The sequence below is a fragment of the Pteropus vampyrus genome, unplaced genomic scaffold (genome assembly GCF_000151845.1).
Source record: "Pteropus vampyrus isolate Shadow unplaced genomic scaffold, Pvam_2.0 Scaffold200, whole genome shotgun sequence".
Taxonomy (NCBI): Eukaryota; Metazoa; Chordata; class Mammalia; order Chiroptera; family Pteropodidae; genus Pteropus; species Pteropus vampyrus.
Genome location: NW_011888981.1, coordinates 2,066,166 through 2,081,714, shown reverse-complemented (window position 1 = coordinate 2,081,714; position 15,549 = coordinate 2,066,166). Strand labels below are relative to the sequence as shown.

Here is a 15,549-nt window from a genome sequence, read left to right as displayed (position 1 = left end):
GTAACCAATGTAAAACAGGTGGGCCTAGGGCAGAGCATCAGCAAATGAGATAGGACGTGTGCCATTGAAATGGACAGCCACTGCTTAACCATAACCAATTTTTGTTTGTTTTGTTATTTGTTGGGCTTTTTTTTTTTTTTTTGCTATTTAGGCTTATTTTTTAAGGAAAACAATATAGATAGAGAGAGAGAGAGAGAGAGAGAGAGAGAGATAGAGATAGATAGATAGATAGATTTTTATGAGATATTCTCTGATGATTAAATGTTCTGAACTATATATATACCCTGTTTAAAAAATTTCAGGGTCAAGTAAAGCTAAAGGATAATACAAGTCTTATTACCAGGTTACCATGTGTGCTCCAGGGGCCTGATACAGATAGAATAGGGAAACTGAAGTTGAGTTATCTTCAAGTTTCAGGCTAATACTGCATTTCATCCACTGGACTTCTCAGCCTTGGTCCCATTCACTCCAAAGCCAAGATGTTATTTTAGCATTAGAGAACTTGCTATCCTCTTTGTGGGGATCATTATCCTTGGAACCTGGTATCTTAATGATAAGAAGATTATGGCAAATCAGGATGGCAGACATTTTCCTTAGTGCTTAAATCATTGCTTTCAACTTAAGGGAATTATTTATGAATTATGTTAGGACCTCAGTAGTGTGGTCTAGCAGGGAGGTCATAGATGTTAGGAAATTAAAATATTTATTACCTGGCCCTTTAGAGAAAAAGTTGCCAGCCTCTGGTCAAGTCATTCAAACTGAGAAAGCATGGATGGACTAGTGGCTGACTTAGTGGCAGTAGCTCACTATGGCTTGGTGACTGGTGACTACGGAAATGAGATTAATTCCTCATCCATCTCCATTGTGAAAATCCTGCCCTACTTGATGAGTCTTAGGGTAAAATCTGTAAAGAGCTCAGCCAGGTGTGCCCATGTTTTCATAGTTGTAGAAAATGCAAGTATTGGCTTTTAATCATTTAGACTGAGAAATGTTATTAAAGGAAATGGAATTTAATGTTTTATAAATTGTTTTCTGTGTAGAAAAAGCTAAATAGTTCTCTTATATTTCTCCCTTGCTAAATTGTTGTTAATGTACCACTTCTTACCTATTGAGAGTTTGACTGCATCTCTTATTTTCTTCGAATCTTGTAATTTTTCTCTTATGATCTCTCTCTTTTCAAAGACAGGCATACCCTTACCTCAAAATTACATTTTCATAGACATTAATCTCCCATAAATGCTAATTAAAAGTTTTAGGATCGGGTTTCTAATGACATTAGTGAAGTACACTAGAGCAAGAAACATGAATTATCAGATTTAGTAATTTTTTATTATGTTAATCATAAAACCTATATGTTCTCCTCTGTACATGGGCAGAATGAGAGAGTAGAACAGATTGTTACAATATATGTAGAAAGAGAGACAGTGCAGCTCTGTGGGAGTAATGGTGTTACAGATGCCCCGCTTCTTGCATGTGAAGGTCAGAGAAGTTCTTTTTTACAAGATTGTTGGGTATAATGCCTGAAGAACCTGGAAAGGTGGTCAGTAGTTACTTTGAACATACACCATGGTCCTTGGAAGACTGCTTTTGCTCTTTGAATCCTCTTACTCATCCAGATCAAACGCCATTTTCAATTAAAAAAATGTGCTGCTGACAGGAGAGTGCTTTCAGCCACAAAAAGTGTAGGTCCCTCTGACATTACAATATGTGCTTTTAATATACATATTTCCAGGTACATATTTCCACTTGTGTGGGGAAAAATGTAATTGTTCTAAAATGAACAGTTATTTTAAGTGTTTTGTTTATATCTAACTCATTGGATCCACTTTTTACACACTTTTGAATATTTAAACAAGAGTTTATATTGTTTTTTTTATTATAGTTGTCATACAATATTATGTTAGTTTCAGGGGTACAACACAGTGATTAGACATTTATATAACTTATGAAGTGATCACTCTGATAAATCCAGTACCCATCTGACACCATACAGAGTTATTATAGTACTACTGACAATATTCCGCATGCTGTACTCTACATCCCTGTGACTATTTTGTAGCAACCAACTTGTGCCTCTTAACTCCCTCCCCCCAGGATGGCAACCATCAAAATGCTTTTTGTATGTATGAGCCCTGTTCTTTCTAAATCTCTCTTAATCATGAAGTGTCTCTTGGTAGAGTACTCAGACTCCAGAAGAGTACATATCTGATCAAGAGCCCAGAACTCCTGGGTGCCTGGCCTTTGGTGTTCTTCTAACTCAAAGAACCACTTAATCTGTACCTTCACCTTCGTTACAGTGTTCCTTAGATATAATCCCGGTGTCATTCATTCCTGTGGCTTGCACAGGTATCAAGTACAACTCTTTATGGATTATTTGCAGGTAACTTATACCCTGTGGCTTAGAGATTCTCCAAAGCCTAGTCTCTTTCTCCACCTCTGCCTCTTGGAGATTTTTGTTAGTTCCTTGCAAGCTCAGCTATTATTTAGATTTGTATCTGTTGCAGTTTATTTAGCATCTAGTGCTTAACTGAAGGCCATTCAGAGTAACTTGTCTGCTATACTCACAAGAAGTAGATGTGCTTCTTCATATTATATTCTGAATCTGAAACTCATTAATAATTTTGAAGAGTGAGGCATTGAAATTACAGAGAGGTATCCCTGAAGCAAAAAAAAAAGTCTTTGAGGACTTCATTCTTGATATTTCCCCTTGGTCATTTTCTTCTTTGATTTCTAACTACACAAAACATTACAGAGAATGTCACTTTATTGCATAACTCTTGCTATTCTGTATTTGATTTGTCTTAGCTTTTAATTCCAATAAAGGCAAAAACCATATTTTTAATTTTTTATATGTACTTCAGTATTTGCAAAGCATTGGGCCACACAAAGGCTTAATAATTAAATTTTAATTGATTAGTTTAATCATTATTTGAGGCACTGTTTATTTGATATGAAATAACCAGTAGATTCTGTCAATTTAGTACTTAAGTTATTAAAATTGATTATTTGGCTTAATAATTTTTAAGGGGCTAATTTGCCTCATTAATTAATTTTAAAAAAATAGAACAAAATTAGTTCTGGGGCCTATATAGATATAACCTAAAAGACTCCAGTGAACACTTTGAAATTGTCACATTGAAGCTGTTTTCATTGCTTGCTGCTTTTTAGGGACCTGCCCAGGAACATTTGAAGATGGTCATGTTCCCTTTTATAAAATTGGTAGAGTAAAAGCCTGGGGAAGAAAGAGGCCTTATGCAAACTTTCCCCAGACAAACTTGGAGTTTCTGAAATACAGACTAGCAGCAGTGATTGATTTTTTTTTTCCATCTCAGCAGCACTCAAGGTGATACAATATCAGGCAAGGGTATAAACCATATTAAGGAAGCCACTTCATCCTCTGGTAGTCTGTCAGTCAAATATACATCAAGCTTCAGACTGAAATGAAAGTCTACCATGCAGGAGTGATGTCCAATTACCTTTATGGATGTGAGACTGCATCTGCTACTAGTACATAACTTCCAACAACACCATTCTCCCGTCATGTTTCACATCAGATGGCAGACTGTTTCTAAGTAAAAGGATCTAGGAAGCTGTTGATCATCGGGTGTTGGCAACAGTATCATTAAAAATCAGTTCTGCCAGCCTGGACAACTGTAGGGAAGGAATAACAAAGTATCTTGGGTCCTGGGCAAGAAGGGCAGTATTCTATCAGTGACTGATAATAGCATTACTGGTAGGCAAAGACATCTCAGGTTGTTAAGTTTGGTTTGTAGTTCTCCAGAGGGCATTTTTCATCATTTAATGCACACCCACAATATATCAGGAACACTAATGTGCTGGGTATACCAAAATGAGTAAGAGAGTGTTTAGTTGAGTTAGTATTTGATATTGAATTAAAATACTTGAAATACAGTGTCATAAGTGCTAAAATAGTATATTTAGTATAGCAATGTGCCAGCGGTTAGCAAAAGAAGACTATTGAATTAGCCAAGGTAGCCATTCAACCCTGGGACTCCCTGGTGTGAATCTGGTCACCAGAAATATCCAAATTTCTGACCATGTCTCAAGACTCCTGCTACCTATACATTCTAGTATTTTTTTAAATCTAATTCCTCATTACCTTTTGTTATAATTACTTATCTAATGGTTTATCTCCCCGAAGATTTTAGAAAAGCATCATCCAATAGAAATATAATGCAAAGCACAAATGCCAGCCTCTTATATAATTTAAAATTTTTTAATAGCCATGTTAACAAATGCAAATGAACACAGGTGACATTAATTTTAATGCTATATTTTATTTAACCCAATAACCACAATATTAATACATAATAAATAAAATAATTAATGAAATATTTTATATTTATATTTGATGGCAAGTCTTTGAAATATGGTGTGTTTTCACTTATAGCACATCTCAGTTTAGTAAAGTCACAATTCAAGTACCCAACAGTCATATGTGGCTAGTGGGAGGAATTCCATATAGGCAGAGAAAGACTACCTGTGTCTTTACTCCTCTGTCCTAAGTACCTAGCACACTGCTTGGAGTTCAATAAATATTCAGTGAATAAATTTGTTTTTTAAAAAGGTTCTTGATAACATTTGTAGCTACATAGAGAGTTGGGCAACCAAGAATGATTGCTGTAAGCAATGGATTCGGCCTATATTTTTTTAAGTTGAAGTAGCACTCTTCATTAGCAGCACTACTGTTTTGAAAGTGTTTTAGAGAAATGAAACAACCCACTGAATCACATTAGTAAATAGATTTAAAAGGGAAGACTTGAATATGAAATACTGCACCACACATCTCTACAAAAGACTAGTGTGTTCTAATGAGAACGAAATGGTGGCATCGGGTAGTGTTGTAATTGCATTTAGAGAATATCCCTCATGATGGAATTACAAATATCCCTTAGCTATCCTGTGACTGATGCTCCATTATGTGATTTATTTGGACCCTTTGATTTTTCTACTCTCTTCTTTTGCTATTTTATCATTTATCTGTGTAATTACTTACTGTGAACCTAGGAGATGAAATGGATTACAGACCAGGGAAGTGAAAACTAGGTCAGTGGAATTTAATTACTGAGAAACCTTTACTGAAAAGAGTTTCAAACAAACAAACTAAAGCTGTAATAATTACCAAGCATCATTGGAAGACGCAGTTCAGAAGAGAATCCTTTTTGAGCACAGAAAAATACCAATTATGTTCCACATAACTTTAGGAAAAAAAAGTGACAGAGGTGCAAATAAGACCACCCATATTATATACAGTATCATCATAACACATCTGTACTGCAACTGAGCAAGCTAGTTTAATTTATGGAACTAATTCGATAATAACTTTTAAAGTCTGTCTTACAATATGTTATTATTAAAGGATTGAATTTATTTCTGAAAGCAAATGCTAAGAAATACAGTAGCTCACTAAATTTCTACCAAGAGTGTAGAAATTTAAGTTCCAATTCTTTTTTTCATGAACAAATCACTGGTTTCTCAGCCAGGTTTCCTGGTGCAAGACTCCAGGATCTGAGATATTGTTACAAAAAAGAAAGGAGTGTATTACAACATTTCCCTGGAGGAAACCAATTTTCAGATGAAAGTCTGTTGATGGGTGTAAGCAGATAAAAAATAATTAAGTACTTAATTTGTGTTTGTATTGTGTTAAATATTACCACAGATTCAGAAGCAGTATAAAATATGGCTACTACTTTTTCAAACAAGTAGTAACAATTAAAGAAGTATTAGACACTGAACTATAAGGCACTACCTCATGGAAAAAGAGTTCTGAGTAAGGTGATGTCAGTGAGGTTAGAAAAATGAAGAAAGTTTTCATGGAAGGAGTATAGGGTTTGGATTCAGTTTCAAGGCTGGGAAGGTGGAGAAAACAGAGACCAAAGACTCAGACGTATAACTAGAGTGGCTTGAAAAAGGAAACTGGATGAAATTAAGAATGTGTGCTGAGAAGTATGGTGGAATTATAGTGAAAGGTAAAATTGAGGGTCTCAAAAGTCAGGCAGCAATATTATTGTAGTGGGCAAAGACAAGCTGCCAAGTAACACATTTAGGGTTTTGTTATATGAGGCTCCAAATTTTTCAAAACAATTGAAAGTGTCTCTTTTCTAGAGGCAGAATACAAGAGTCAGTTACTTCTTTCCCAGACCTAGGAGTTTTTGAAAATTAAAAAACATTTCTAAGGTGGAAATGATGGAATGTGGCAAAACGTGGAGAGCATAGTGACTAAAAGAGAGGAAAGGATAAAAAGTGACTAAAAATTCACCTTTTAGTTTGATTAAAAGAAAATAAGATGTTAGAGTAATGTGCTTAAGAGATGTGTTGAAGAGATGCATTTGTTTTGAGACATTATATTAGTCGAGACAGGTTAAGCTTATACTGCCTAATAAATGGCCCTTGAATTTCAGCCTTTTAAAGCAACAAGAATCATATTCTGGCAAGAATTGTTCAGTTCTTTTCTCAGTGCCTCTCCACAGCAGCTGCTCTCCATGTGGTGACTCAGAGATCCAAGACGCTTTGATCTGGTGGCTCTGTATTTTCGAGGCGAGGCCTCCTCTTGATCGCAGCAGCAGAAGAGAGAGATTTGAAAGTTGAACAGAGTTTTATTCATCAAAATTGTCATACGTCACTTGTGCTCACATATACATTAGGCAGAACTATCATATTTCCCCAATTAACTACAAACTCTTGTATATCCAGAAGAGAAAAGAGAACGAGATATTGGTAAATAATCACTGAAAAGGTCTACAATAGACCTATTGAGGATGAAAATATCTACAATATAGTTAGTGGTGTAGGATTTAGGTTCAATTTAGAGCTGAAAATAAGCCTCTGAGTATCATCAGTATAGATGTTAGTGTTGCTCTATTAGAGAAGCTAACATTTAGGAGCAGTGGCATGAGAAGGATGAACTGGCTAATCCTGCACAGCTATAGGAATGAGATTGTAGATTTGAACTTGGGCCTTCTCTGAAACCAAAGCCCCACTCTAAATCATTGTATTAGACTGTTTTCCTTATATGTGTCACAACTGAGTAAACAATTTGCACTGAACAGCCCAATTATAAAATGGTTATAAATCAGTTATTTAACTGAAGAGGAGTATAGTTTAAATATAAGTTTCCATGGTATGTGTGTCTTAAGGACCAGCTGACATATCCTGATTATGTAATGGGTGGCATTTTGTTACCTGTATCCCAGGTCCTAAGGTTGGTGATCCCATCCTCAGAGATCCTTTCCTGGTGGCCTTTGTGAAATTTTATGATGGAATACAGTATACATAAAAGGAGGCCAAAGATTGTGGACAGGTTTCAAACTGAGTCCTGAGCCTGGCACATACCATCTGGGACCACTGTGTCGTATCAGCTAGTGAGATAAGAATCATCACAGAACTTCATGGGAAAATCTGTGTTTGGACCAATGCTCTAGCGAAATACCAACATATGTTCTTTTAGCTATCTTCTTCAGTATTTTTATTGCTACATGGGAGGGAAAATCAACATTTTTATTCTGGGGTGGGTATATGATATTGATGTTGATATGTATTATCACTATTAAGATTATTGTCATTGTTCATTATCACTCTGTCCCTTATTTTATCATTCAAGTTCAACATATGGATTGAGAATATCTCCAGATACAGTTTAACAATCTTATGAGATCTTTGTCAATTGCAACACATATAAAACAGTTCTATTGATTGAGTCTATTTAATCTATTCTAAAGATAAAGAAGATATCAAGTGTGAAAAAAAATAGTAGTGGCCAGGGACAAGATAATGTTGATAATGTTGGGGGGGCATCTGTGGAAACTAGTTCCTTTGTTATGCCAATCTGACTGTTTGCCACTTTTTGTGTTAGTGTATCACTTAATATTAAAAAAATACAAAGTGAAAACAAACACTGTCGTAGTCAAAACACTATGCTCTGTGGTATTATAAAGAGGACATCATCCCATTTCTAGAGGATGTAATACTCCCTTGATACTCAAACTTTAGTAGGTTTCTGAAGGGCCAGTTAAAACCACAGATTGCCAGGTCCCACCCCACAGTTTCTAATTCAGTAGTTCTGAGATGGGCTCCAAGAATTTTCATTGCTGATAAGTTCCCAGATGCTGCTGCTGCTATTTGTGTGGGGATCATGGTTTGACAACTGCTATTGTTCTCAGACCTACTGAATCAGAAACTCTGGGGATAGCACCCAGTAATCTGTGTTTTATTAAGCCATTCAGGTAATTCTAATGTGTGATGAAGTTTGAGAATTGCTGATATAATATTGAGCAAATTCTACATCTGAGGTAAATTACCTTTACTCTGCAGATGGGCAAAGTTTAAAGGAAGAGATTCCAGTTTCACTTAGTGAGGATCTATTATGTGAGTGAGGACTTATATTGCTAGGAGCCAGGGCAACAAAGATGAATAGGACACCATTCTTTACTCCAAGGATTAATATTCTAGTAGTGGAGAAGGGCAGATAATGAAATAAATGTCAGGATCCTATCATATAATCTAGGATTGGGGTGCATAGAGGGTGTCTTTAAAGTTGTGGTTTGAGGAAGTGGTGAGGACCCACAAAGGCTCAGAAAGGAGCCTTTGGGCATCAAGTCTAAGTATTATCTTCTGTGTGAAGCCTGAGCAGGGTCTTATAAAGTACTTATCTATGTGGTGAAGAGTGAGGGAAAGACATTTCAAGCAGAGGAAATTACGTTGCAATGAAATGTCTCGGGACTGTTTCATGGACCTGTTGGTGTGAAACAGTTAAGGAATATTAACTATTTGGGTATGAAACATTTAGAAGATATGAGCTAGGTAGAGATGAAACATTTCGGTGATGCTAACTCATTTGGTTTGACAAGAGTAAAGGGTATTCATTGAGGGGCAACTGGAGTAGAGTTGGTAGGCTACTGGCATACATTTTAATGGTCGTCTAACATATCGAAATACTTCTATCTGACTAGTAAATTGCTACTGTTCCAAATCCCTTGTGTGATCCTCACTGTCTTTTTGTTCTTGAATCTCCCCCAAATCTAACGACTGAAGGGGTAATCGCTTAACACTGAAGGAAGCCTCCAAGTCCCTGTGCCAGGGATACTCCTGTTTGTTTCTGGTTGGCTGGTGCTCAGGCCTTGCTGTTTTTTAATACCACACCTGAGTTGAAGTAATCGGAGTTAAAAATGTAGGGAAGCCCAGCTCGTGAGGGCCATGTATGACGTAGTAAGGCATTTGAACTTCATACTGTAGATATTTGCAGAGAGGATAAAGGGGGCTTATGATGGTTTCAGATAATTTGTGACAGGGGACAAAATATATTCAGGAAGAATCCGGAATGCTTTATTTTTTTTTCCCCATGAGATCCTTATCTTCCGTAATAGAATAAATGCACTGCCATCTGGTATTCAGTCAGTTAGAAATATCTAAAACCACGGAATTTCTCATATCTACATGTAGTTAAAACTGATTTTTAAAACAAAAACCTGACTACTCACTTTTGGTGGCTTTCTAGCACCCATGCCTGAGCCTTATATGTAGTTAAGGTTCAATACATATTTGTCAAATCATGTAGATGTATAGAAAGGAAATGAAGAATTCTGCACCATCAAAAAACAAATTGGGATGAGTAGTATTTTAATGTCAAATACTTATTTGGGGAGGGAATTTGACTTTTTGAAAATAAAAATCATTGTATATTATACATTTAATAACATTCTCAACTTTAATATTAGATATTCTGGGTCACAGAATTTATGATTCTACCAGTTATAATTTTGAAGAGAGAGAGAGACCAAAGCTATTAAACATTTTGAGAGTGGTGATTGTATATCATTAATTATGTCTGTCTTATCCCCGTTATGTAATTAATGTCAGAAACCCAATCTACATTAACAGGTGGACTGATAAGAGAGTACTAGAAGCAATGGACATAGGATTCAATGATAGGCTCCTTACAAATAATGTAAATATTATATATAGGGCATGATATAAGGAAGAAGAGGTATGAGTCCACGAATTTAAAGAAATATGCCTGTTTGACGATAAAGATATAGATGAACAAAAAGGAATGTTTCTATTTTCACGAATTATTTTTTTGAATATCAAGAGAACTAGATTTATCTTGTAATTTCAATAAATTTCTGCCTGAGGATAATCTCTAGATAATCTATCCTAATGGAAATTTTATGAAATGTAGCAGTATTTTATAATTATTCTTGTGCCTACTTACTACTTTTCTCTGATTATGTTCAGTTATTATTTGAAATACTTGGATCCCTAGGGTACAAGTTGCAGCAAATTTGGCCTCAATGAATCAGCTGGAGAGTAGTAATTCATACAACGATTCCATTCCCCAGGGTTTGGTGAGTTAGGGACGTGTGTGCTCATGTATTTCATCAAAGGCCAAACCAATAAAGTCAGATTGTGAAGAGAATTACACTGCATTTCCTCAGAGGATCATGAAGAGTTCCAGAAGGCTTGTGGAGACTATTGTCTAAAAACAAAGAGGCACGCTTCCCCTTACAAATACACCAAGGGATGAGGCTAGAAGGACCTATAAAAATAAATACTCTGCAACAGGTAGTTCACCCTAAGGACTGGTGGGAAAAATTCTTGGATAAGAATTTTTCAAGAAAGCTATTAGGAGAGACATTGATACCTTAGGGAACGTTCTGTTGCCCAGCGTATTCCTAACCTCTCCCCCTTGAGTATTCCTGACCTCTCCCCCAGTTGCCAGTAAATGTGGACTAGGGAGAAAAGTAATAGTATGAGAAACAAACTAATTTTAAGGGATAGTGTGATTAGTTATTATAACACAATGCACTCTTTTTAGAACTATAATCTGATAAAACAAAACAAAAAATAGGTATTAGTTAAGTGCCCTTTACCTTGGTTACTGCTGGAGTAACCCAGGCAACATTTTTGACTACTTAGTTTGGTAAATCTAATCTTTCATTACATGATGTCACATTATAATTTGTAAAATGGTATACTTTCGCTCAATCTTTATATTTTATGTTTTCATGTTGCTTTTTACTGACTTTATCCTCAGCTTCCAGGTTTATGGCAATTTGATGTACTGACATATTTAATGATCCACTGATATATTTAATGGGTAGATCAAATGCCACCACAACTGTGGCTCAAAAAATGTGGCAATAAAAACAGTTACAAGAGATCAGTTTAAACGTTCATGTTAGAAGGCATTTTATATAGTGGAAAATGTAAATGTTGAAGGCAAACAGATCTCAGGTTGAATCTTACTTCTAGTGCCAACTTGTAGTCTGACCTTAGGCAAATTACTGAACCACTGTAAGCTTCAGTACAATCATTCTTAAAATATTGCAAACTATTTTAAGGTTTTATGAGGTAAAAAATAACATTATTATGTACCCAAAACATGCCTGATACATAGTAAAAATTCAATAAAAGATAGCTCTAATATTAATATTTTGATGAGGATGATGATGAGGATGATTTTACTTTGGTCTCTGGTACCAAGGTCATTGACAAGGAGGTATAAGAACAAAGTTTAACTTGAGTCAAGATTCTAATTTGTCACTAATAGGGAAGAACAAAGATATAGTCAAGTTCAACTAGAAAAAAGTAAAAACCAGAAGGGTAAGATTTAGGGAAACCACAAATTTAATATTCAGATATTTACTTTTAATTAAGTATATGATGAAAGATCAAAATAAACTCCCAAAGTGGATGAGGAATAAGATGCATATGTTTGGTAGCTAGATTAGATTATCATATTGAAGAAATCTGGCCTTGAGGTATAAAATTGCACTTGTTGTTTGCCTATTGTGTGTCAGTTGGTGTGCCAGGCACTTCTTCATACATTTGTGTCTTTAACCTTATAATAAACCTGTGAAGTATGTACTTCTATCCCCATTTTACCGATGAGAAAATTGAAGGTGGTTTGAATGAAGGAAAACAACTGAAGTCAGGTACCAGGGAGAATCTCACACAGGGTGAAGGATTGATCTGCAAGAACCGAATGACAGGAAAGCATCTTGTACAGAGGGATTCAGAAATCAGAGCTGACATTCTCTGGAAGGCCTTGCCTCATTCCTAGACCAGATTAGTCTTCTGCTGTTTTGCTTTTTAGGTCCCTTGCTCTTACAGTTACTGTACTTCACCAGAATTAGTTGAAGTAATAAAATTATACTTAGTGCACATTTTCTCATGCACTAGATTTGACATTCTGCACCTAGTGTGTGTAATAGCCTTCTGTACATAGATGTTAACAGATGAATGGATAGATAGTGACAAATGTGGCAGGATGTTTGTCTCCCTTCCTCTTCACTCCTTTCCTACAAGCTGGCCTTTGAGAGATGGAGAAAAACGAATGATTTCATTAACAGAACGAGGAGAAGTTTTATACCCTAGGAAGCAGCTAATATAAGCAAGTGAATGGCTGGTTTGTCCTATAAATGTTTCAGTCTAAAGAAATTGAGGGACTTAGTCTCCACAATCAGCTGTGGTCTTTATACCACATCTGAGAGTAAATAAACGCACTGGTTTAGGTGATGGTAGTAGTTTCTATGGCAGGGGAAAAAATCTCAGTGGCTTAAAATGTAGAAACTTATTTTTTCTCATTTAAGGATAAAATGGTGATGAGAGAGGTCTCTGCTTTACATAGTCATTGAGGAATCTAGGCTGACAAGTGCTCTGAGGAATGAAGTCTGCTTGTGAGTCCAGGAAGAAAGAGAGAGGGCTTGTGAATAGCCACATTAAACTAAATAGAAAGGCACTCGAGTGTCTAATGCAATTTTGGTGGTTCTCTGAAGACTTTACTCCACAATTTGGCTTTTATTTTCTTTAAGTAACTTTGTCCTGGTGGTGTATTTTTTTTTTGCATTAATATAAATACATATGCAGGAACTTTATTTTCTGATGCATAAATTGGTGTTAGAGATTAATTCATTAGCCCACTATTCAATGAAAAGATGCATATTATTTAATGTATTATGTAACATGTTTTTATATATATGATGAATATATGTGTATGAACACTAGAGGGTACAAGGTAAAGATGTGTGCTGCAGACAGTAAGTTTTGTAGGAGGGCAGAGAATTTCTGGATGAGCCATAACCACATTTATTGTGAGTTCATCAGCCTTCTCTCTGTAGAGTACACAGAGGGAACAGATCTGATAGAGTGAGTTTATATATCTTCATTGTTCCTCATATAACTTTTAAAGAACATTTCATAGCTTTTCTAAAACTATATGTTTTTTATTTTTAATCCATAAATTTATAGAAAAATTTTAAGTACAGCAAATATCTTTATTTTTTTTCCTAAACCATTTGAGTGCAAGTTGGTGACTTGTTGCCTGATCACTTTTGAATATTTTTGTGTGCATTTAGTGTATGGAATGATTTGTTCCATGGCCATTGTGACTGCAATACATCTAATCCTCATACCCCATTTGAGTTTCATCAGTTGTTCGCATCACGTTCTTTATGGTAGGAAGATTCAGTTCAAAATCATGTGTTACGTTTGATTTTTTTCAGTGAGAGAATTCCTTGCTTTAATATTTTTTGCCTTTTCCTGTTTTAAAAATGAGCTCTCAATTACAAAGTATGAAACTGCCTTCAAAAATGCCAGTCACTGGCCCAGTATGGAGAAGCCCATAAGTAAGGACAGACAACGGCAGCAGCTGGCAAGAGGTGGGAAGTAATTGAAGCAGTGGTTACAAACGTTCACCGGAAGCTAAAACTATCCAACAGGTTGTGCCTTAATGTTAGCACTAGGTTAGACTAGTCACGACCTTGGTGGGTGGCCTCAGTATATTTGCGTTCATATTCTACACGGCAATACAGTTTCTTACAGTTAAGAGTTCTTAGCTTGTACCAAGCACAAGGTGACCAGAAGGCACCGGACCAGCCTATTAGTTTTTCGAAATGCTGTCGTAGACCTGATAGATGTACTGAAAGACATCAGGGGCTCTCCACTTCAGAGGCAGCATGTAATTGGGGTTTCCTGGCTGGATACATAGCACAGCCAAGATCCAAATGCCATTAGTGAGCTTCACGGTTTGGGACAGCATGGCCTGCCCTTCTACATTCCTCTTGGCAACAGTGTAAAGGCTGTTGTTTTGCAACTTGCTGGAAACAGTGTCAGCATTTAAATGATATTCCTTAATCTGAAACTGAAGTTCATTTTCACTGGGGATATCTTTCCATGTTGCAAAGAACTGATGCTCCTTTTTGCCATTTTCTACAAAGAGCACATTGAGTGGGATGAGGCAGCTGAAAGTAGAAGATCAAGATGGTTTTTTTGAAGCCACTTGTAGGTTCTTCAGAGGTTCTGTCTTTATGACTAGGTTTAGGGTGTTCAGAGGCAGGAAGACGCCAATGCTCTGGGTTGGCATTAGTGGTCTGTGGGTGACCAGAGGAGTGCTGGGATGACACCAAAGCTGTTCTCGTTAAACTGGATTGCAGAGTCTGTCATGGACTACAGAGCTTGTTGGCAAAGTTCATTTCCATTGAGTGTGCCCTTGGCAATGAGTAAATATTCCAGAAATCTCCAAGCCTTTATTAGCCTTTACTGCAGGCAGCCAGACAGCACTGGGAGCTGCATTATCTACCAGGTTCCATGCCTACCACTGTGGAGAGTTCACATAGGTCATTCGGACCTCTGTTGACCACGGTGAGAAGGAGCAAAGGTTGCAGGCACTAATGATGGGATGAAGGCCTGGCCCTCCACACTATCTAGTCCTCCTCCCAAGAGATCCACTGCTCCCACCTGCATGGAGGATACCTGTGTACATTGACTGGGGGACTGAGATCATGGTTTAAAAGGTCCCCCAAAACGTCAACTTGAGAAGGCATAAGTTGAGGCTGTTCTAGGTTGGTGACAGTAGTGGTGCCAACAGGGCTGACCCCTGCATCAGTGCTCCCATGATGTATTGGCAAGTGACTTCCTTCCACAAAAGCCTTGGGCGGCATGTGATACACAGAAGCCAGAGAACCAGTGTGGCAGAGCAGCTCATCCAGCAGAGTCGGCTCAATAAGATCTGTCTCCTCAAAGATCGAAGGCTTCTCAGACAAGACTATTTCTTTGGCTGTGACAGAGTCCATTGAGAGAAGACACTGAAAAATATAGCCCCGATCTCGAAGGTCAGGATTATCAGAATCTTGTGTTGCCAAACTTAATTAAGACTTACTGTACTAGCTCCTGTGTTTCTGATGGTTTCTTGAGAAACAGCTTTACTATGGCAGTAAGCAGAGTGAGCTGCACCTGGGTGCTTTCACCATGAAAACCCTCCAGGAAGCTCTCTAGTAACTCATCGCCATTGCCAATTCTTTCAGCACATTCTCCCACAACCCAAACCATAGCTGCTCAAGCATCTGGCTCATCCAGCAAGCCTCAAGTTCTCACACAGTGTGGCAATGATACTGTCCTGATTCCATCTTTATGTTCTTAATACAGTTCTGTCCTCCCTGTCTGTTTTGATGTTTTGACTTTGGTTGGCTGAATCAGAATTCAGCTTATTTTGAGGTACTCTTGAGATAATTAGGGTCTCTTCTGTGGAGA

At 36.9% G+C, this 15,549-nt stretch overlaps 1 pseudogene; it reads right to left on the bottom strand.

The window, feature by feature from the left end:
• Nucleotides 1–13,900: 13,900 nt before the first annotated feature.
• The window catches only part of LOC105300075, a 44,434-nt pseudogene continuing 42,785 nt past the window's right edge, over nucleotides 13,901–15,549 (bottom strand).